The sequence below is a fragment of the Pelophylax lessonae genome (assembly GCF_965119305.1).
Source record: "Pelophylax lessonae genome assembly, chromosome: 5".
NCBI lineage: Eukaryota > Metazoa > Chordata > Amphibia > Anura > Ranidae > Pelophylax > Pelophylax lessonae.
The window spans coordinates 101,036,091-101,061,105 of record NC_138772.1 but is presented as its reverse complement, the minus strand read 5'-3'; the positions used below and the strand labels follow the sequence as shown (position 1 = coordinate 101,061,105).

At 42.1% G+C, this 25,015-nt stretch overlaps 1 protein-coding gene across 1 annotated transcript in view; it reads right to left on the bottom strand.

Annotated features, from left to right (window-relative positions):
• PTPRN2 (protein tyrosine phosphatase receptor type N2) overlaps window positions 1-25,015 on the bottom strand; it is a 1,352,613-nt gene that overhangs the window by 1,326,346 nt on the left and 1,252 nt on the right. The gene's annotated exons all lie outside the window — the stretch shown is intronic.

Below are 25,015 nucleotides of genomic sequence, written 5' to 3'. Positions count from 1 at the left end.
GCTATATTTAGACGCCATTTCCATATTAGAGAGGAGTTTATTGCACAACCATGTACTCAGCATGCACAAGTCAGTCTCTAAAGAGCATCTGTGATGGCATAAATAAAAATACACAACTGCAATTCACAGACTCATTTCTGTGACACCAAAAGAAATACGTATTTGTTGAGTCATAAATCTGGTTGAACCGCGCTTTTATAACTTGCAATGTTATGCAGAGTGAGGAAAGAGAAATGTAACTTAAGGGCTTGTTCCCAGTTCCCACCAGCCAGCATGGACTGCAACATTGTACACTGATATTGTTACAACACATCTCACTCTTTACATTTTTTTAACTTTATTGAAATTGACACAAAATAACAGCGAGTTGCAACATGCTACGATGCAGTAACATGTATTGCTGTGTGAAAAATGCAAAATATAACCTTGCGTGGAGCCTGCATTGATCTGCAAAGCCCAATGGACAAGGTGAGAATGAGCATCTAAGAGTACACTGCGGCTAGCAAACGGTAAGTATCCATAGTTAAAAACTCCACACCAATCCAATTGAAAGTGGTTCTTTAGGCTGAATGCTTTTTACCTAAGGGCTCTTTCACACGGGCGATCCGATCAGATCCGCCTGTCAGTATTTTAGGCGGATCTGATCAGATCCTCCATGCAGCTCTATGGGGCAGCGGATGTCAGCGGAGACACCTCCGCTGACACCCGCTGCCATCCGTATCCGATCCTGTCCGTGAAATATGGACAGATGGAAACCCTATTTTTCCATCCGTTCAGGGATCGGATCTGATGAGAGCGGATAGGCGGTCTGCTCCCATCCGATCCCCCATAGAGAGCAGCGGGAGCTGTGACACCTCCCTCTCCGCACTGCAAGCGGAGACTGAGCTGTCATCCGCTGGCTCAGCGGGGATCGGTGGATCGATCCCCGCTTAGCAGCACGGATCCGCCTATGGAGGCGGACCACCGTGTGAAAGAGCCCTTAAAGTAGAACTATAGGTTCACCCAGGAGTGGTGCAGGAAACTGCATGTGATTCAGACAGGAATTGCACCACATTTCTGTGATTCATTGCAGTGAGATTTGAGCCCATTAGTATTGTATGCGCTCAAATCGCACCACACCAAGGTAACAGTAATTGGTATAAACGAGTACCTGATAAAAAGTATCGGTACTCATACTCGTTCTTAAAAAACTGGTAGCAGTCCATCCCTAACCAAGACCTTCGGCAACCAGTGGTGTACTCTTAGATGCACCTTCCTTCTTGGTTTTTACATTATATTTTCTCTAAATCTGGATTGGGAAGAATGGTCCCACTAAAAACTAAGACCACAACAGAATCTTTTTCTTCATTTTCCTTGTTGTCTACGTTAAGCTCCACCACATACATACAGTGGAGTTACCTATAGATAAGCCGATGATAAGGCTTACCTATAGGCAGGGCCATCTTTAATATTGATAGGACCCTGGGCAACTATTTTCTTGGGCCCTCCTGAATCCACTTATCAACAATTTGCAGGCAGTGCAGTCTCAAAGCGGCAGCTGCTTTGGGCCCCACAAGAATGACTGGGCCCGGGGCAGCCGCCCCTTTTGCCCTGTGTTAAAGACGGCCCTGCCTATAGGTACTGTAAATATCTCCTAAACATGTACCGTTTAGGAGATATTTACCTTACATGCAGCCAGTGACATCACTGGCGCATGAGCTCTGAAGGAACAGCCGCTGGTACCGTTCCTTCAGAGCCCTGTGCCGTGACCGTCGGCTCCCGCGCGCGTGAGTGACGTCATCGCGGGTCCAGCCAATCAGATGGCCGGATGCCACGAACCCGGAAGAAGGGTGACAGAACATGTCACCCATGGGAGAGGTGAGCGGTCGGCGTTTCAGGGCTTTGTTCTAAGGTAAGTATATCATAATGAGCTAGTATGCGATGCATACTAGCTCATTATGTGTTTGTCTTTCAGGTGTACTTTTTAAAAAAAAAAAATTCTGAGGTTTACAACCTCTTTAAGTATTTTTTTCAATGCTCCTTAAAAAGACATCTCTCCTTTTGACCTTTCTGGGAAAAGTAAGGGACTCTCTGAACAATCCACCCCCAAATAAGTTATATTCAATTTTGCTTCACTTCATTCCTGCTTCTTTGCTCCATCAGAGCTAGGAGTCAAACCTGTAGAAGCTCTGTGTCATATCTGGGCTTACGAAGGGTTGATGAGACCTCCTCCTTATCACATGGCAGTGTTTGGGCCTGGAAATTGGCTAATCAGGCTTGGGCACCCTATCCTGGTAGTTCACATGTTCTCCCATATCTAGATGCAATAGAATGTCAGAGGAGCAGAGACTTATATGGAATAGTCAAAGTGACAAAGTCTCATGAGGAATATATAGAGGGTGCTACTGCTAATCCTTTCTTCTGAAAATGCAAGTATCACGGCTGTCATGCAAATTCAATGTAGATTACAAAAACTCCTAATACACGAAGGTTACAAAAGATGCTCTGATAGTGTAAAACCTTATGAATAGCTTTATTAATAATTAAAATTACACTTACAATCTGAAGATAAAAAAGTGCTTAGTAACAAATCCTGGCTGTTCAGATAAACAGCACCCGCACTTCCTGGAACCCGGAGCAAAGGGACGTGCTAAAGTCATTGCGAGTTCCCGGAAGCGTGGGTGCTGTTTATCTGGCCGGCGAGGATTTGTTACTAAGTGCTTTTTTATCTTCAGAATGTAAGTGTAGTTTTAATTACCAACAAGGCTGTTCATAAGGTTTTACACTATCAGAGCATCTTTTTCCTTTAATCCCCACGGATTATGTATATGGGGCGATGCCCAACTAAGAATCAGTCACAACCATCCGCCAGTGTAGGACCCGGAGGAGTTGCCATTAGGCGATCCAGGGCTGGGTGCCCCATTGAAACTGCAGTTGACTTCTCTTTAATTAGGGGGCCACACAACAGCTGGTAAGCGTGTACTCTTCCCATTTGGTGGTGGGTTCACGAGTCAAATGACCTTTTGTTGGTGGTGGAGATTTATTGCACATCTACAAATATTTGGATATAAAAGAGGAGGATTGTTTCCCCTTTTTTTTTCCTTTACTCATTGGACTTTTTTGTTACACATTGGACTTTTTTGTTATATTATTTTTATATGAGATATAGCCATTTTAGTTTGTTTTAAATGCCGATTCAAAGGTTTCAATAATTCAAGACACCGGTCTGGAACAATTGCAGTAATAACGAATCCTGACATATGCCCCGTACACACGTACCGATCATCGGCCGAACGATCGGCCGTCTTTTGTCCAGGGCTGTCGTGTCTGTTGAAAACTGCAAAGGACTACACAGGAATTTTGTCGGCCAACAACAGCCGACTGCAGAAGTGATGTCATGTGATGGTTAACTTTCCTTGTCTTTTTTCTTTTCTGAGCATGCCCAGTCTTGCAAATCTGCTGATTGTCAGCCGAATTCTGTACTGACTGGCGAATAATCGGCCGTTATGGTGTTGACCAACAAAAATTTTAATGCCTACACGACAGATTCTTTTCGGCCGAAAGTGCGCTGTCGGCTGTCGGAAGCATCATACTAACAAGCCTACAATCAGCCAATCGGTCGTCGGCCGAATATTTACGGCCGACAATCGGTACGTGTGTACGGGGCATTAGTTACATAGTTAGTCAGGTTGAAAAAAGACACAAGTCCATCTGGTTCAACCAACAAAAAGAAAAAAAAAAACAGTATTGAAAACCCTACCATACAATCCCATATACACAATCCTATATCCGCAGTTGATCCAGAGGAAGGTGAAAAAACCCAGCAAAGCATGATCCAATTTGATACAGCAGGTGGAAAAAAATTCCTTCCTGATCCCCCGAGAGGCAATCGGATATTCCCTGGATCAACTTTACCTAAAAAAAAAATTTTAGTACCCACTTACTGTATATTAAGTATACCCAGGAAAGAATCCAGACCTTTTTTAAAGCAATCTAGTGAGCTAGCCAGAACCACCTCTGGAGGGAGTCTATTCCACATTTTCACAGCTCTTACTGTGAAGAAACCTTTCCGTATTTGGAGACTAAATCTGTTTTCCTCTAGACGTTAAGAGTGCCCCCTTGTCCTCTGTGTTGACCTTAAAGTGAACAACTCAACACCAAGTTCACTATATAGACCCCTTATGTATTTATACATGTTGATCATATCCCCCCTTAATCTCCTCTTTTCAAGAGAGAATAAATTCAGTTCCTCTAATCTTTTCTCATAGCTGAGCTCCTCCATGCCTCTTATCAGTTTGGTTGCCCTTCTCTGCACTTTCTCCAGTTCCCCGATATCCTTTTTAAGAACTGGTACCCAAAACTAAACTGCATATTCCCCCAAAACTGAACTGCATTTTCCATCTCTCTGACTTTAATTTTTCACATACTTCTGGGACTCAGAAATAATGGAGCCAGCCAAATATAGACAGTTATCCTTGAAAAAGGTCAGCAATGGGAACCTCCATAATTTTATTAGAACAGATGTACTTTGAAGTAGCCCTGTCATTACATTAAAGTTTGCCCAACCTGTAAAAGAAAAAGTTCTATGCTTGCCTTTCCAGCAGTCTGTGTGTTAGACCTCCAAGTTGCTGACCATTGCATGTATCTTTTCAAGTACCTGCTCTCTCTCTGCCATGCGCTATGATTGCTCTGGATGGGTCCTAAGTCACTCAAGAATTAGCAGGGCATGTGCCTTTAAGATTCATATGTTATGTAAATTTTAACAAAAGTTCCACTTTATGTATTCTGAGCACTCCTATATACTTTGTACATGTAGTAAAAAATATAGCAAGACCCCCCTGTCATTATACCTGCCCCCATCAAGGCACCAGGAGAGCCAGTTAAATGTCTGGACATCTGCTGTCTAAACCCGATATACATATTAACAGAAGCAAATAATGAATATAGAAGCACACAAGATCCCATCATAATCCAATCTCCTGATTTTGCAGTAGTAGCTGAAAACCTGAGAACTTAGTTTTGGAAACCTCTCTACAAATCAATAAAGTCACGCATTAGAGTCAGAAAAGAAAAACATCACGACTTCTGATCAGTTTACATAATGCGTGTCATTACCTTCCTCCTTCTTCCCCACCTGCTTAGGGGTTTCTGCTACATTTAATTAGCTTTGGACAGACAAAGCATCTCTCCACTCAGATATTTCCATAGTGACAGCAGCTGACCAAATCCAAGAGTACCGAGAGCATAACGAGCACACACACAATTACAGGCAGCAATGAGTACACAGTCAGATCCCCCCTATCCTTTCTAGGTTGCATTGCATGTGTTTACATAAGTACCAGCATACAACCATGTACAGCCATTGATTTCCATGGGTTGCTGTATATAGCACCTGTGACTTACGGGCGGGGGGAAGGGTACCCAGATTTTACTTTATACAGCTCCCACGTGCATGAGGTCTCAAACCAAATGCCCACTTCTCTAAGTGACTGAGGTCAAACTAAGTTAAAATTCCCTTTGCAAAGCATACCCAATCATGTCCAAAGGAAAAAGAAGAAATCAATTTTTTCTCACACATAATTACATGATTGAAGTCAGCACAACCTCACCTCATTCACTAAGCCACATATGTCAAACACAAGGCTTGCATGTGGCCCTTGCACCCAGTTTTACAGACGGAACGTAGAGGAACTCCATTCTGCCACCTCCGGCTCTCACCCTCTGCTCCTGTTCCCCACTTTCTGTGCCTTCTGTGTTTACAAGGGACAGCTTTGCTCTCAGCAGCTCCCGGAGGTAACAGATCCCTCAAGGCGGGGCACAACGGATACAAATTTTGAGAGAGAGAGGAAGAATGATCGCCTTGCAAGACAAGGCAGAGCCGTCTACACAGGGAGATACTAGAGTCAAGCCAGGTAGGATAGAGTAGGGATGCGAGAAAGCTTTGGAGGAGGAGGTTGGAGTTGGGGACCCTAAACCCTGCACTCTGTACACAGCACACCCCAGAACTCTGCACTCTGTAAGTAATACACTCCTGAACTCTTCACTCTATATGTAGCGCATTCCTGAACCCTGCACCCTGTAAGTAATACACTCTTGAACTCTGCACTCTGTATGTAGCACATTCCTGAACCCTGCACTCTGTATATAACAAACTTCTGATCCCTTCACTCTGTGCGGAGCACACCCCAGATACAACTTACCCTTTGAGGGCAACCCTACTGCTGATGCCCCTGCACTAAGCTAAGTAAAAATTTACTTTGCAAAGAAAACATGCATCTAGCTTTGTGAATAAAGTGAAGATGTGCTGACTTTATCATCCAAATATGCGCAAGCAAAAATTCTGTTTTTATTTGTATTATTTGTTGTTGTTTGAAAATTCCCTTTACAAAAAATACCTACTTTGTTTAAGCTACATAGTTACATAGTTACATAGTTAGTGAGGTTAAAAAAAGACATCAGTCCATCCAGTTCAACCTATGATGTGTGTGTGTGTTTGCTGTTAACCATACATTGTATAACCCTGTATGTTGTGGTCTCTAAGGTGCCCATCTAATAGTTTTTTGAAAGTATCAATGCTCCCTGCTGATACGACTGCTTGTGGAAGAGAATTCCACATCCTTACCGCTCTTACAGTGAAGAACCTCTTACGCATTTTAAGGTTAAACCGCCTTTCCTCTAGTTTTAGTGAGTGGCCACGTGTCTTATTGTATTCCCTTACTCTGAATAGTTTGTTCCTTATGCTAGGGTTGCCAGTACAGTATTTGTACATTGATATCATATCCCCCCTCAATCGTCTCTTCTCCAGAGAGAATAGGTTCAGTGCTTGTAGTCTTTCCTCATAGCTGATGTCCTCCATTCCCCTAATTATTTTTGTTGCCCTTCTCTGGACTCTTTCCAGTTCCAGCACATCCTTCCTGAGGACCGGTGCCCAGAACTGGACAGCATACTCCAGATGTGGCCGGAACAGAGTCTTGTAGAGCGGGAGAATAATCTCTCTATTTCTGGAGTGAATCCCCTTTTTTATACATCCCAGTATTCTGTTGGCTTTACTTGCAGCGGCTTGGCATTGCATGCCACTGCCAAGCCTGTTGTCTACCAGTACCCCCAAGTCTTTTTCCATCCTAGACTCACCCAGAGGTTCCCCCCCTAGTGAGTAGCTTGCTTTCTGGTTTCTGGCTCCCAAATGCATTACTTTACATTTTTCAACATTAAACCTCATCTGCCATGTAGTTGCCCACCCCATTATTATGTTCAGGTACGCTTGTAAGGTTTCCACATCCCGCATAGAAGATATTGGATATTGGCATGCTTAGTTTAGTATCATCTACAAATACTGAGATTGTACTAGATATCCCCTCCTCTAGATCATTTATGAATAAATTAAACAGGATTGGTCCCAGGACAGAACCCTGGGGGACCCCACTTTCCACACCCGCCCAATCCGAGTACTCCCCATTAATCATCACCCTCTGGACTCTCGCCTGGAGCCAGCTCTCTATCCAGGTACTCACCTTATGGTCCATACCTACCTTCCTTAGTTTGTACAGTAAGCGTTTGTGGGGAACGGTGTCAAAGGCCTTTGCAAAGTCCAGATACACCACATCCACAGGCTTTCCTTTATCTAGGTGGCAGCTCATTTCATCGTAGAAGGTTAATAGATTGGTTTGGCAAGAACGATTTTTCATAAATCCATGCTGATTGCTACTAATAATACAGTTTTCATTACTAAAGTCTTGTATGTGGTCCCTTAACATCCCCTCCAAAATCTTGCAGACTACTGATGTTAGGCTGACCGCCCTATAGTTACCCGGGATACACCTCGGCCCCTTTTTAAATATTGGTACCACGTTGGCTTTTTTCCAATCAGCTGGCACCATACCCGTCTGTAAACTATCCTTAAAGATCAAGAATAATGGTCTGGCAATCACCTGGCTGAGCTCTTTAAGAACCCTCGGGTGCAAGCCATCCGGTCCCGGTGATTTATTTATGTTAAGTTTCTCTAGTTTGGTTCTAAGTCTATCTTCTGTTAGCCATGGCGGCACTTCCTAAGGTGTGTTGTTTAGTTCGGCCTTAGAAGCTAGGTTCGTGTAGCCCCCCGATTCTTTTGTGAAGACTAAAGAGAAGAAATTATTTAACACTTCCGCCTTTTCTCTGTCCTCAGTGGCCATATTTCCTTTGTCATCTTTTATGGGGCCGATGTGTTCTGGCCTTGCTTTCCTACTGTTTATATACTTAAAGAACTTCTTGGGGTTCTTTTTACTCTCCTCCGCTATATGTCTCTCGTGTTCTATTTTAGCCGCCCTGATTTCGTCTTTACATTTCTTATTACACTCTTTGTAATGCTTGAATGCTGCCAATGACCCCTCAGTCTTGTATTTTTTGAAGGCCTTTTCTTTAGCACTAATATGCATTTTTATGCTGGAGTTTAGCCACCCAGGGTTTAATTTTGTTCTTTTAAATTTATTTCCCTTTGGAATGCACTGGTCAATCCCCTTGTTAAGTATGCTCTTGAAGCACTCCCATTTTTCCTCCGTGTTCTTTGTTCCTAGGGTTCTATCCCATTTGATATTTTCTAGCAGCGAGCGTAGTTTTGGGAAATTGGCTCTTTTGAAATTCAGCGTCCTTATATTACCCTTCTGCTTCCTATAACTGTAATTAATACTGAAACTTATTGACCTATGGTCACTGTTTCCTAAGTTGTCCAGTATTTCTATATCCGTGAGCTCATTCACTAAGGTAAGTAAACATTTTCTTTGAAAGTGAAAATGCTCTATTCCTATAGCAAATCAGGATCCATATTTATAAAGTCAGGATTAAAAAATGCTATTTTCAAATGTATTTATATTGTGTTAAAGTGGAGTTCCACCCTAAAATTGAACTTCGGTCCATCTTCTTGCTCCGGGTCACCTGAAAAACAAATGGATAATCACAACTTTTTTTTTTTTACTTACCTTGTTTTAGAAGAAAATTTACTCACTTTACTTCCTCTTCCTCCCTCTGCGGCCACGGCCGCCGCCGTCACTTTCTGGCTTGCAATGATTCCTGGGAGCTGAACGTCATCGCTCCCAGGAATCAATGCGCCTGCACCGGCCCCGTCATACCTTGCTAAACAGCTTCTGGGATGAAGCTGCAGCCCCGGAAGTGACGGCGGGGCCGATGCAGTGCATCGTGGGACCGAAGAGGACGGAAGAGGACCTAGAAGAGGATCGCGCTGGCTTTAGCTGCCCACACCTGAGATGGCAGCGCTGGACAAGACATTTTCAAGGTAAGTATTTCTTCTAAAAGGTAAGTGCAACCTGGGACAGTTCAGAGGCTATCCATTGTGGAATGCACTAGCCCTGACTGTCCCGGGGGTATTTTTATGTAATTTTTTTTGTTTTAGGTGGAACTCCGCTTTAAGTAAATATTAAAGTGTTAGTAAATCTTTAACTTTATTTTTCCAATTCCTACAGTTGATGCCATGAATTACTTTATATACTGCCTTCTCAATATTGCAGGGGTTCCATCCTCTAGATTCCGATAGAGCACTTGGCCTGAGTGAAAGTGATTGTAATGTCTCGTTTTTTTTTGTTTTTTTTTTAAATAACAAACATATTATACTTACCTTCTCTGTGCGGTTGGTTTTGCACAGAGCAGCCTGGATCCTCCTCTTCTCGGGTCCCTCATTGCTGCTCCTGGCCCCTCCCTCCTATTGAATGCCCCCACAGCAAGCAGCTTGCTTTCGGGGCACCTGAGCCGAGCCGCAGCTCCGTGTGTCTATTCAGACATGGAGCTGCTGTTCGGCGCTGCCCCCCTCTCTCTCTTTATTGGCTTACTGACTTTGATTGACAGCCGCGGGAGCCAATATGTCTCAGTCAGATGGGACAGTCCAGGACTGCCGAGGGACTCATGGACATCGCTGGATAGAGATGGGGCACAGGTAAATATTAGAGAGTGCTGGGGAAGCTGCTGCACACAGAAGTCTTTTTATCTTAATGCACAGAATGCAATAAGATAAAAAACATTCTGCCTTTACAACTCCTTTAAGCTCTTCTTTTCAGGGTGGATTCTTAAAGGGTCCTATTGAGCCATTCTTGTGTTCATGCAAACACACATTCACGATTCCTTAGGATAAAAATTGTGGCACGATGGGTGCAGCCTGGGCTTAGAAAAACTACATTGATGGAAAGTATAGTGTGATCCAAATCCTCAGGATAAATCCTATGGCTTTTTGAACCGCTGACGAATCCAATCCAGTACACTTAACGCAGCACTTCTCAGAGACTGAAGAGATCTCTAAGCAGCGAACGGGCAAAAAGAGCAAAGTGTGCAGACTAAGTGTAGTGGGTGTGTAAACATTTATTAAAGCGGTAGTAAAGCTTGTTAAAAAAATAAAATAAATAATTTCCTCCTTCAAGGCAATGACATAGTGTGTTAGTTTGCATTGCATACTAGACTTACCTTAAGACGAATCTCTCCAGTGATGCACTGTCACCGCTGACAGGGCTTTCATCTTCACCCGGTCTTCCTTCTGGGTTTGCACACTCCGAGCCATAATTCGCCTTCGCACAGGAGTCACGGTCTCCGGCACAGACCTCTGAAGGAACGACATAATCACGTAGATCTACGTGATAATGTGCATGTGGTCTCAGAGGCGCGCGGAGCCATTCTTCTGCTGTGATTAGACACAGCGGGAGCCAGACTATGGGAGGAGCGGGCACGATCGGCCTCCCACGATCTTCAGGGAAACAGACAGGAGAGCCGTCTGCCTATGTAAACAAGGCAGGCGGCTCTCCTGTCAAACAGGCACAATGAGATTGTGTGTCTCAGCTAAGCTGAAACACCAATCTCTGTGTGCCTGTCACAGAGCCTCCCCCCCCCCCCACAGTTAGTAAGCACAATTTAGGAGCACACTTAACCCCTTGATCAACCCCAGTATTAACCCCTTCCCTGCCAGTGTCATTTATACAGTAACAGTGCATATTATTTAGCACTGATCACTGTATTGGTGTCACTGGTCCCCAAAAAATACCACTTAGTGACAGATTTAGATTTGTCCGCCGCAATGTCACAGTTCCGCTAAAAATCGCTGATAGCCGCCATTACTAATAAAAATAACAAAAAATAAATAAAAAGTCCAAAAATCTATCCCATAGTTTGTAAACGCTATAACTTTTGCGCAAACCAATTAATATACGTTTTGGGATTTTTTCAAACTTTTATTGTTTATAGCACAAAATCTAAAAATGGCAGAGGTGATCAAATACCACCAAAAGTTAGCTCTACTTGTTGGAAAAAAAGTACATCAATTGTATTTGGGTACAGTGTCACACGACCGCGCAATTGTTAGTTAAAGCAACGCAGTGCGGAAACGCAAAAAAATGGCCTGGTCATTAAGGGGGTAAAACCTTCCGGGGCTGAAGTGGTTAAAGGAACACAAATAGCAACTCACAAAAAGAAAGACAAATTGTGCTTATCATGGTTCTCAAAAGGATTCCCAGCTGGGGAGGACACCAAGGAAACTGTCACAAAGGATATGGTCTGGGTGGCACCTGCAATGGCTAAGAAATACAGCAAAGGGGCATCAATCTAAGTGCAGCAAGGTGGAGAGGTGGATACAGAACACAATAACTGGCAAATCACAGTGTGTGGATGATCCCATGCATTACAATCAATGGTGCATCTGCGAGGATGAAGCATCCAGGAGCCCAAGATGAAGCTGCTGTTGCAAGGATTGGAGTGTGGTAGCCAGCTGGCTTGAAAAAGAGGCGTCGGCTTTGAAACATGTTGGCACCCCCCTGACATCACTTCCTTTTTCATCACTTCCTGTCCTCACATGCTCCATTGATCCACATGTGCATTGATCCACATGTGCTGCTTCCTAACCTGAGGCTGCCTGGTCACCTCGGCTACCACACTCCTCTCCTGTAGTGTATACTCTGTAAGCAGGGCTTCCTGTTTAAAACAGACTACTCTGCAAATATCCAAAACCTCTTATGTTATTTATTCACAATCCTGTTTTTCCACCAGGGGTCCAATCTCCTATGTCCTTCAAAGACTGGTCCCTTACAAACCTCACTCAAGTATGACTCCTGTTGTCTAAAGATGGAGTCAAACTCTTCCAGACATTACGAGAAAAAGACCTCCCCAGCAGCCAAGCCTATCACTTCCTTAAACATTTTACAATCGAGTGTCCGTTAACCGGTAGACTGTGTGATGCTTACTTTCTTTAAACATACATATGACTCTGACCCTCATTGGGGATGATCTCCCAACTTTACTTTATACTTCTATCCCCTCCCTTGCAACAACTCCCTTAATATCTAGAGAAATGGACCCGAGATCCAGGCCTAGATGTGAATGCACAAAATTGGTCCCAGATCTGGGAAACAACCAAATCCTGTTGTTCTCATAATGTATTGGCAGTGTATTGGCAGTGGAAACCAACTACAATGTTTTGACATGCTGATAATTGGTGCCCTCCAGGATTGCCGACTTGGTACCTGACTATCAACCACTAAGTGTTTGGCCAGGTAGGAACCTTTTTTCAAATTTGGTGGACATGTCCTAGGATATGACAATTCTGGCTAAAAATATTCCAGTTGATCTCTGAGCTCTTATACTCCCCAATCCCTCTACTGAATCTTAGACCCCCAAGTCTTCCAAAAATTAGCTTCAAACTCCTCCCAAAAATTAGCTTCAAACTCCTCCTCTATGTACAGTACTAATGGAGGTCAACCAAACAACTGCAAAAATCTGAAAATCACCTACCCTTTCCTTAACTGAAACTAAAGAATATCAACACAGTAATGCTATATAAGAAAATTGAAGCAAAACTTATTCCTGGCGGCTTTAACCAAGACCTTCTGGAACTATAGGGGAGAGTGTGTCCCCTCTTCTCCTTATGCCTGAGTTCTCCTCTCCTACACCCTTCATTTTCTGCCTCTCTGCTCCCTCTATTCCCGCAATTTTTGTATAAAAATAAAGCGCTCTCAAACCCATTTACCCATAATTGTATTTAAACTCCAGCTCCCAATATTTACTAGTAATAACTCAGTTCCCCCTACTCTCCACATCATTCTAATTAACATATGCATTGTTTGTATCCTTATCCAATTTATGGTAATTGTTGGTTTCCTTCTTCATGTTTACTACCATATGTAACTATAACTCCGAAATGTTACTATTTGTACACAATAACTTTATACTTTGAGACCGTAGTAACCTGTTGCAATTACCTTGTGAAAATCAATAACAATATAGAAAAAATAGACATTCCATTGAAGTATTCAAAGTTTTGTTCCATAAAAAAAAAAGTATATTATATAACAAAGTAGTTTGTCAGGTCAACAAAGCTATTAGACTGTAGGAAATAAACAAGGTTACCTAACAAACGATAAGGACTGATGGTAGAAATAGAGCATCAAAGGGGCAAGGACAGCGTATTTACTGTGAAATACAGCACCAGATTCTACTCACTAAAGATTTTGAAATAACCTTGAAGCCAATTGATCCACAAAGCAGTGAAAACTTAAGTATTTAAACAACCAAGTAGCCTAGATATAAATACATGTCAAGTAAATGTATTTAGAATTAATCAAAGTTGATACTTGATCAATTGCTATGTGTTGCTGCACATAATTTGCTTATTCAACTGAATTTTAAAGCCTCTTGAGTTTGCAGGCTTTCAAAAGGTTCTGCAGATATTGCTATTGACAAAGCCCACTTCTCCTAATGGTTTCAAAGGGGCAGCACAGTGGCTTTAAGGTTGGCACTCCTGCCTTGTAGTACTAGGGTCCTCCTTGGTTTGAATCTAAACCAGAACACTACCTACTTTGAGTTTGCAAATTCTCCCAGTGCTTGCATAGGCTTCCTTCCACACTCTATGCTGTTAAGTTAACTGGTTCCCATCTTATTTGACCCTAGAATACATATGTTAACCTGCCTAGCGGTATTCCCGAGCGTGACTCGGGGTGGATTTTCCATGCTGTTATCGGTATCCCCGAGTCACGCTCGGGGTGGATGGGCAGAGCGCGCAGCGGTGTCTTACCCTCTCCTGGCGATCCAGCGATGATCTCCCATTGCTGAGATCGCCAGCAGTCTGAGATCCCCGACGCTCGTCCGTCCTCCGTCGGTGTGATGACTTCCTGGTTCCGTTCCCTGCAGCAGCAATGCTGCATGGGAGCGGAACTAGGGAGGGAAATTCAAACGTTGAACGTTGCACAAAACACAAACACACACATAACATTTATATTATATATATATATATATATATATATATATATACACACACACACACACACACACACACACATATATATATATATATATATATATATATATATATATATATATATATATATATACACACACACACACATACACGTATGTATATATATATATATATATATATATATATATATACACCTATATATATATATATGATATAACGCATTAATTATAATCTAATCAATAATATAATTTTATTATATAATATAATATATATATATATATATATATATATATATATATATATTATATTACATATTATATAATAAAATTAGATTATTGATTAGATTATAATTCATGCGTTTGTGTTTCAAATTTATCACATCTGGGATGTCTACTACAGTCTTGTTTTGGTCAGGTTTAAGTCAGTAATTACTAAGAATTGTAGGCCTATAATACATAACGCCAAATTTCCATGAAAAAAGATTGTACCGCTTTTGGTACAGAATTCCTGACATAATCATACCGCCAGGGAGGTTAAGTAGACCTTAGACTGTAAGCTCATAGAGGGCAGGGAAAGATGTAAATAGGTAAATTGTTGTTGCTATATAAATATCTCAAACAAAAGGACATGCTAAAGGTGTATTTCTACTATGCAAATTGTAAACAGAGAGTGAATGATCCACATTCTGCATCTTTCATTTTTGTCCCCACACCCTACTATTGGCAAATACGTATAATGAGAGGCTTTACTTGCCAGTAGAAAAGCTTGAAGAGTGGGTCAGAGATCCAAGCCCTGATTTTTGTGCCCCCGGGGCACACTGAAAATAAACCAGATGTGTGTGCAGCCTGGAGGAGACAGTTTTATGGTTTATCAGCCAGTTTTCAGTTCTTGGAGAAGCTACAAGTTTGTTTTAGACAAGTATAAGGTAAAAAGGCCAATGAAGTAATTGAAAAAAAATCAAGAAAGTGTATAAAAGATGAACCATGATCTCGTGATGGTACAGAAGAATAAAGCTGCCAATTTTTATAGTGTCACCACATACTAACATAAGCAGATAAAATAAATAAATTGGTGCTAAATTCAAAGTGAACTCAATAAAAAATTTAAATATCATAAAAACAATGAACTGTGCAAATTTGTGCAAAAAAACAGATATTCATACAAACAAGTGCTGTGCAAAGGACCATAAATCAATATTCAAAAGGATGCATAATAGTCCCTATAAAGTGCTGGTGTAGAAAGATTTGTGATTCAATAAATAAATAAATAATTTAACAATATCAATATGTCAAATAATTATATATCAATATTACAAAAAATGATAGTCCATATAAAGTGCTGGTGTGAAAAATGTGTGAATCAGTAAATAAATAAAAATTAAATAAATAAATTCATATTAAAATGTATGTGCAAAAGTGCAAGCAGTAGCAGATATTGGTGATTTGAATACGTGATGTGCACTCAATCCCAACTGTGTCACTGATGCAAACTATTCCCACAGTGTCTCCAACACTGAGTGCAATGGCTGCTCACCTCCAAATTGGTTATAACAAGCGTGGTTCAGAGAAAGTATCTCCTATGGTAGCAGGATGACTGGTGGATGGTAAGTTCCTGGAGAAGCAGCAGAGATCCACAGCTCAGGTGGGAGAATCTGTCCACAGGACAACTATTAGTTGTGCCCTCCCCACATAGGGTCTACAAAGCATTGACTCAGGGGGGCTGAATAGAAATGCACGCCACACTTTTCAGATATTTATTTGTAAAAAATTTTGAAAACTATTTAGAATTTTTCCTTCCACTTTGTGTTGCTCTATCACATAAAATCCCAATAAAAATACTTTTATGTTTTTGGTTGTAACATGACAAAATGTGGAAAATTTAAAGGGGGTGAATACTTTTTCGAGGGCAATGTATACTACGGCAATGCCAAATTTTACCATAAGCCATACACATACATATCCAATACCATATGAAACTTGATTTTTAATACTGCAAACCCTCCCATCCTAGCACCCATTTCCCCCCCCCCCCCCTTTGATCTCCCAATCATCCACCATACTTGGAAAGGCGCTGTCATGCAAACCAAAGTGAGAGAAAGGAAAGTTATTCACTGCTCAGGAAATAGACACATTTTTCAACTATAATTTTAAGTGTGGTTGTCATTCATGCAGAGAAGCAGCTGCCATGCTATGGACTATTCCCATACTGAGACAATCAATCCTTTAAAAACCAATGACGTTTCAAGAAAAACTACTTACTAAGGATCCAAACTCTGGAGCCTCATAGTCTGATAAGTGTCTCCATCATTATAAATGCTCTTCCTTTTTTAAAAATGGCTGCTTCCACTGAGTTAATGCAAATGTTATGTTTTTAACTGTTTTCAATATACCTGACAAAGCAAGCTTCTAAGATACAGACTTTTCCTTGCAAAAAAATAGCCAATAAACACAAGACAAAAAAAAATCTAGACCCACTATAACATAAAAAAACCTTCAAAAAAGTTATAATGACAACAGCCACATGAATTCAGCATTCTGCATGACATGTAGCTTATCCCTTGACATACACTATTTTGTCCAAAGTATTGGGATGCCTTGCCTTTACATACACACCAACTTTAATGGCATCCCAGTCTTAGTCAGTAGTTAGTAGGGCTCAATATTGAGTTGACCCACCCTTTGCAGCTATAACAGCTTCAATTCTTCTGGGAATGTTGTCCACAAGGTTTAGGAGTGTGTGTGAGGTCATGCACTGATGTTGAACGAGAAGGCCTGGCTCGAAGTCTCTTCCTTAATTAATCCCAAAGGTGTTCTATCGGGTTGAGGTCAGGACTCTGTTCCTCCACCCCAAACTCGCTGATCCATGTCTTTATGAACCTTGCTTTGTGCACTGGTCCAAATCATTTGGTGGAGGGAGGATTATGGTGTAGGGTTGTTTTTCAGGGATTGGGCTTGGCCCCTTAGTTACAGTAAAGGGAACTCTTAAGGCGTAAGCATACCAAGACATTTTGGACAATTTCATGCTACCAACTTTGTGGGAACAGTTTGGGGATGGCCCCTTCCAGTTCCAACATAACTGTGCACCAGTGCACAAAGCAAGGTCCATAAATAAATGAATGATCGAGTTTGGGGTGGAGGAACTTGACTGGCCTGCAGAGTCCTGACCTCAACCCGACAGAACACCTTTGGGATGAATTAGAGTGGAGACTGCGAGCCAGGCCTTCTTGTCCAACATCAGTGCCGGATCTTACAAACGCGCTTCTGAAAAAATGGTAAAACATTCCCATAGCCATACTCCTAAACCTAGCATAGCAAAGCTGCAAAGGATGGACCAACTCAATATTGAACAATATGGCCTAAGACTGGGATGCCATTAAAGTTAATGTGCGTGTAAAGGCAGACGTCCCAATACTTCTGACAATATAGTGTATGAATGTTACTCAACCCCTTTCTTTATAAGACCATCATATAGTAAGTATTAGGAAATGCTTCCGACTCTTACCATAGCAAATAATGATATCACACACAACTAATCCCTTCTTACTCCTGGCTAGTAGCCTTACAACATAAACATAGCTTTAAATCCAATTTATGGAATCTGATTATCATGAAAATAAGCCTGGATATGTGTTTCTCCATTAACATCACCGCTCTGTCACCAAATCGTTAGCACTGACACTGCGCAGTTCTTTTCACGTTTAAAATTAGAATCTCCGAGGGATCATTTCTCAAGTAGAGCAGAGAGCTGCTGTAGAAAACACAAGAGGCAGTGACAGAAAGCATTCTAGAGGAAAGGAACAAACTGGGCCACCAGGGTTCATTGATGGTTCAGGAGAAATCCTCCACCATCAAAGAACAGCTAATCCTAGCTACCGCAGAACTTGACAGACATTTCGGAAACAATATGCCAGTACCCCCATTCAGGAAGCATTGACCGATTTACTTCTAATATACTCAGAAAACGAGCTTTCAATGTTTTACAAGGTTTTCAAAGTAGTTGAATTACCATTTGCTGGAACTTGCCCAAAAGTGTATGAAATTAACTTAATTCTGACCAGACTTGTTTGGCCTGTCAGTGACAAATCTCAGCATTTTCAGGCACCCAGGAGGCACTATTGCAGCGTCAACTCCGGCTGCCAGCAGTCTGTTAAAAACCAAGGCAGGCTGAAATACGCGGTGGCTGCTCGCTGTACAGACTGGTTCTCACATTTAAGGTCATATGCTTTCAGTAATGTGGGCCCTAAACGCAGAATTTCATGCAGCTCAAAGAGTATCTAAACCCTCCAAAAATGTACTCTGTTGCAGCTGACCACTTCTTAGGTGTGGTGGCAGCATTAGTTTTCTTTTTTTTAGGTTTTGTTTTCGCCCGGTGATCCTGCCAGTAATAGACTTCCTGTCCTAATGTGACAACGCTCACTCGCTGCTTTGTATCTATTGAAGGACAACACTAGGCTGCTCTCCTGATTTGGACTACAGACTCTGCCTTCTCTCTTCATGTCCATTACATAAAGGAATATTGTTTTGTAGTTCATAGAAGAACCTAGTCCCTGCCTGGAGCACTGGAGCCTGCCAGAACTTAACCCTTGCAGTGTAGGGGAGGGGAGCACTACAAGGGCAGATTTTGTCTCATTGTCAGGGTTCAGCTTTAGACCCCGTTCACATAGGGGCGACGCTACTTGCTGGGGCGACCTGTGAAGTCGCGGTGCACCTCGGCGCAACATGCACAGACTTCATATCATTGAAGTCAATGCAGGTCGCCTCCAGGTCGCCCCAAAGTAGTACAGGACCCTTTTTCTAAGTCGGAGCGACTGGTGTCGCTCCTATTAGAACGGGTCTTGTGCTAATCTATGGCAGGCGACCCACCGCGACTTGTCAGGCGACCAAGTCGCCTGACAAGTCGCGCTAGTGTGAACCGGGTCTTAAGTACACAGGAAGCTACAGGGACCCTACATTTCTATAAGGATCAACAGGTCATTTTTTCGTGTTTGCAGAAAATGTACTTTAACGTGAAAAAAGAAAATGAATGCAGCCACTACAGCTAGGGACTGATACACTGTGGGTTTGGATACGTATTCAAAAAATAGATCTTGTGGGATACTATGTAGATTTAATTTTTTTTTCTGCCTGATTATTTTGGTGGTCAGTGGCAAGTTCCTTTTAGATTGGTGGTCAGTGGCAAGTTCCTTTTAGATTGGTGGTCAGTGGAAAGAATGCCCCCCTTACATTGATGGTCAGTGGGAAGAATATTTCTTACATTGATGGTCAGTGAAACCAATGCTCCTTACATTGATGGTCAGTGAAACCAATGCTCCTTACATTGATGGTCAGTAGGAAGAATAATCTTTTCATTGATGGTCAGGAGGAATGTCCCTTACATTGATGGTCAGTGAGAAAAATGATCCTTACATTGATGGTCAGTGGAACCAATGCTCCTCCTTACGTTGATGGTCAATAGGGAGAACAATCCTTACATTGATAGTCAGGAGGAATGTCCCTTACATTGATGGTCAGTGAGAAAAATGATCCTTACATTGATGGTCAGTGGAACCAATGCTCCTCCTTACGTTGATGGTCAATAGGGAGAACAATCCTTACATTGATAGTCAGGAGGAATGCTCCTTAAATTGATGGTCCGTAGGAAGAATAATCTTTACATTCATGGTCAGTGGGAAGAATGTTCCTCACATTGAAGGTCAGTGGGAAGAATGTTCCTCACATTGAAGGTCAGTGGGAAGAATAGACCTTACATTGATGGTCAGTGGAACGAATGCTCCCTAGGTTGATGGCCAGTGGGAGGATTGCCCCTTACATTAATAGTCAGTGGGAAGAATAACCCTTACATTGATCGTCAGTGGAACAAATGCTCCTTACATTGATGGTCAGTGGGAAGAATGCCCCTTACATTGATGGTCAGTGGGAAGAATAATCCTTACATTGATGGTCAGTGGAATGAATGCTCCTTACATTGTTGATCAGTGGGAAAAATAATCCTTACATTGATGGTCAGTGGGAAGAATGCTCCTTACATTAGTGGTCAGTGGGAAAAAATGTTGCTTACATCGGTGGTCAGTGGGAAGAATAGACCTTACATTGATGATCAGTGGAACGAATGCTCCCTACGTTGATGGCCAGTGGGAGGATTGCCCCTTACATTGATGGTCAGTGGGAAGAATAATGTATACATTGATCGTTAGTGGAACAAATGACCCTTACATTGATGGTCAGTGGGAAGAACAATCCTTACATTGAAGGTCAGTGGGAAGAATGGTTCTTTATATTGATGGTCAGTGGGAAGAATGCTCCTTACATTAGTGGTCAGTTGAAAAAATGTCCCTTACATTGGCGGTCAGTGGGAAGAATAATCCTTACATTGATGGTTAGTGGAATGAATGCTCCTTACATTGATGGTCAGTGTGAGGAATGCCCCTACATTGATGGCCAGTGGTAAGAATAATCCCTACATTGATGATCAGTGGCAGGAATGCCCCTACATTGATAGCCAGTGGGAAGAATAATCCCGACATTGATGGTCAGTGGGAAGAATGTTCTTTACATTGATGGTCAGTGGGAAGAATGTTCCTTACATTGATGGTTAGTGGGAAGAATGCTCCTTACATTAGTGGTCAGTGGGAAAAATGTTCCTTACATTGGTGGTCAGTGGGAAAAATGTTCCTTACATTGGTAGTCAGCAGGAGGAATGTCTCTTACACTGGGGGTTGGTGGGAAGAATGCTCCGTACATTGATGGTCAGTGTGAAGAATGATCAGTACATTGGTGGTCAGTAGGAAGAATGTCCCATACATTGATAGTCAGTGGGAATAATGATCTGTATGTTGGTGGTCAGTGGGAACAATGATCGATATATTGTTGGTCAGTGGGAAGAATGCCTCCATTACATTTATGGTCAGTGGGAAGAATGCCCTTTACATTGGTTATCAGTGGGAAGAATGATCCTTACATTGGTGGTCAGTAGGAAGAATATACATTAAATTGGTGGTTTGTGGAAAGAATGGTCTTTACATTGATGGTCAGCGGGAAGAATCCCCTCTTACATTGGTAGTTTAGTGGGAAGAATGTACCTTACATTGGTGGCCAGTGGGAAGCATGCTTCTTACATTGGTGTTCAATGGGAAGAACGCTCTCTACCCCATCCCTTACGTTGGTAGTCAGTGGGAGGAATACCAATCTTGCACACAGCTAAAAAGATCTCTGGTATTATGCTGTTGGATCTGCCAATAAGTGTTGAACCCAGATGCAGACACCATAAGATGAAAGGTCAATCAGCCACAGCTCAAGGGATCCCTAGCAGCCTCTACAAGAACCCTAGGCTTCCACAGAACCCTAGTTAATGGCTGAACTACACTGACAGATTTGTAAACTTTTGGTGAGCCCTACACAAAGGGCCTACACAGTTTAATTGAAAGCAGCTCATAGATATTTGTACATTAGCCCTACAGATGTATAATATAGTACATGTTATATTGTATGTAATATTTCCTACCTCTATGCAGCCCTTATAGTAAGAGTTATTAAGTATGTAATATTTCCTGCATCTGTAAAGCCCTTTGAGATAATGTGCCAGCATGCATTTGTACAGTGGAATACAAAGGCTCCCTTCAAATATTGCTCTGGTGAGCTTATAACTCAGTCCAGGCACTTTACACCAGGCGTGGACAAATTGTATTTAGGATCCAGCTCCTTTGACAACAACTATAGAAAACCTCAAAGGTTAGGTGCCAGCTGTAGTTTTTAAGGAACATTGGCTACCTGGTTCCTGGAGTTTGTCCAGGCCTGTAAAGTAAGAATTGTGTAACTTGGCATCTTGATTAACATTCAAGCATCAACTTTCAAGTATGGAACTTGTGTAACTTCTGTGAAACCTACTATTATTAGTACTTCTGTCAAGGGTACTGACGTGTCTGCCTAACATGTTCCAGAGGGTTCTATAGCAGCTAGAAGCAACTATTCTATAATTCTTGTTTTTTGTTTCCTTGTGTTAAGTATTTGTATCAATAATCCCTGTGGATCCTGTTTGATACATCAGCACTATATTATTTTGGAATTTTGTTATACTCAACTGAACAGTCCTCTTGCCTGCCATTCAGTGCTATAGTATCTATATCAGTCTTTCTCAATTAGGATCTGGTTGGATCCTAGAGTTCCTCCAGAGCTAAATCGGGGTTCATTGAGCAGTGAGCAACTTCTACTTCTCAGATAAAAAACACTGACACTAATGATTGTTTAAGTGATCTGAACGGTGGGATTCTTACCACTGACCACCAAAGTAAGGAGCATTCTCCCCAATGACCATCAATGTAAGGAGGGACATTCTTCCCAATGATCACCAATACAAGGAGGGACATTCTTCCCAATGACCACCAATGCAAGGAGTGACATTCTTCCCAATGAACATCAATGTAAGGAGGGACATTGTTCCCAATGACCATCAATGTAAGGAGGGACATTCTTCCCAATGAACATCAATGTAAGGAGGGACATTGTTCCCAATGACCATCAATGTAAGGAGGGACATTCTTCCCAATGACCACCAATACAAGGAGGGACATTCTTCCCAATGACCATCAATGTAAGGAGGGACATTCTTCCCAATGACCACCAATGTAAGGAGGGACATTCTTCCCAATGACCACCAATACAAGGAGGGACATTCTTCCCAATGACCATCAATGTAAGGAGGGACATTGTTCCCAATGACCACCAATACAAGGAGGGACATTCTTCCCAATGACCATCAATGTAAGGAGGGACATTCTTCCCAATGACCACCAATACAAGGAGGGACATTCTTCCCAATGACCATCAATGTAAGGAGGGACATTGTTCCCAATGACCACCAATACAAGGAGGGACATTCTTCCCAATGACCATCAATGTAAGGAGGGACATTCTTCCCAATGACCATCAATGTAAGGAGGGACGTTCTTCCCAATGACCATCAATGTAGGAGGGACATTCTTCCCAATGACCACCAATGCAAGGAGGGACATTCTTCCCAATGACTACCAAAGTAAGGAGCATTCTTCCCAATGACCATCAATGTAAGGAGCGAAATTCTTCCCAATGACTACCAAAGTAAGGAGTATTCTTCCCAATGACCATCAATGTAAGGAGGGACATTCTTCCCAATGACTACGAAAGTAAGGAGCATTCTTCCCAATGACCATCAATCAATGTAAGGAGGGACATTCTTCCCAATGACCACCAATACAAGGAGGGACATTCTTCCCAATGACCATCAATGTAAGGAGGGACATTGTTCCCAATGACCACCAATACAAGGAGGGACATTCTTCCCAATGACCACCAATGTTAGGAGGGACATTCTTCCCAATGACCATCAATGTAAGGAGGGGCATTGTTCCCAATGACCACCAATACAAGAAGGGACATTCTTCCCAATGACCACCAATGTTAGGAGGGACATTCATCCCAATGACCATCAATGTAAGGAGGGGCATTGTTCCCAATGACCACCAATACAAGGAGGGACATTCTTCCCAATGACCACCAATGTAAGGAGGGACATTGTTCCCAATGACCACCAATACAAGGAGGGACATTCTTCCCAATGACCACCAATGTAAGGAGGGACATTGTTCCCAATGACCACCAATACAAGGAGGGACATTCTTCCCAATGACCATCAATGTAAGGAGGGACATTGTTCCCAATGACCACCAATACAAGGAGGGACATTCTTCCCAATGACCACCAATGTAAGGAGGGACATTGTTCCCAATGACCACCAATACAAGGAGGGACATTCTTCCCAATGACCACCAATGTAAGGAGGGACATTGTTCCCAATGACCACCAATGTAAGGGTCATTCTGCCCTCTAGCCAACAATGTAAGGAACATTCTTCCTAATGACTACAAATATTTTAGTAATTATTCACAGGGGTTCCCTGAAACCAGAAAGTTATTTTAAACCTGATTCCAGGGAAAGTAAAAATGCTCCCTTGGAGTGCTTGTTTAGGTCTCGGGGGCCACAAAAAGTACTTTTACTTACCTGATCCTCTTCTCCCGCATGCTCCCTCCAGGATGTCAGGCCGGTCACCGCAGCCTCTTCTCCTCTATGCTCTGTTGGTTGTAGATCCTCTGATGTCATCAGGAAGAATGTAGAGTACATAGCCCTGCACTGGAGGTGAGAAGATCGAGGAACCAAACACCCCTAGAGTGTAGAGGAGAGGAGAGCGCGGACTGCCAGGGAAGCAGAGGATTGGGGGAGTAAAACAGCTTTTGGAGGCCCTTCTAGACTTAAAAAAACATTTAACACTTGCAGTGTGGGAGCAGCCCTGAGATAGGATTGAAAGTGGTAATAAAGTATTTTTTTTTAATTAGCTGCTAATGGTAGAACATCCATACTCTCACTGTTGTTTTTTTTCATTTTTCTACTCTGAGCTTCCTCCTCATACTACCCATTCAGAAAAAGAGCAAATGTGGATGTGGGCTCTCATTTAGTAGAAGAAAGAAAAACTTTAATATCACTTTAAGGGTTCCTCGTATGTTGAAACGGTTAATAAAGACCAATCTATACTGACAAGGCGACACATTCAGGAACGGTCAAGTTCAAAGCAGTGCATGATGTGTTCGTCTATGTGACCCTCCAGGTGTTTAATAATATTGTTACTAACAGTGCTAATAATAAATATTAATAATATTTAATAATAAAAGTAATATATAATAATGGTAATAATTGCCCTCTAGAACACAAATATTAGCAATTACTCCACATTAAAACTGTTATAAAGACAAAATTATACCAATGATTTGACACATTCAGGAACAGTAAATTCAAAGCA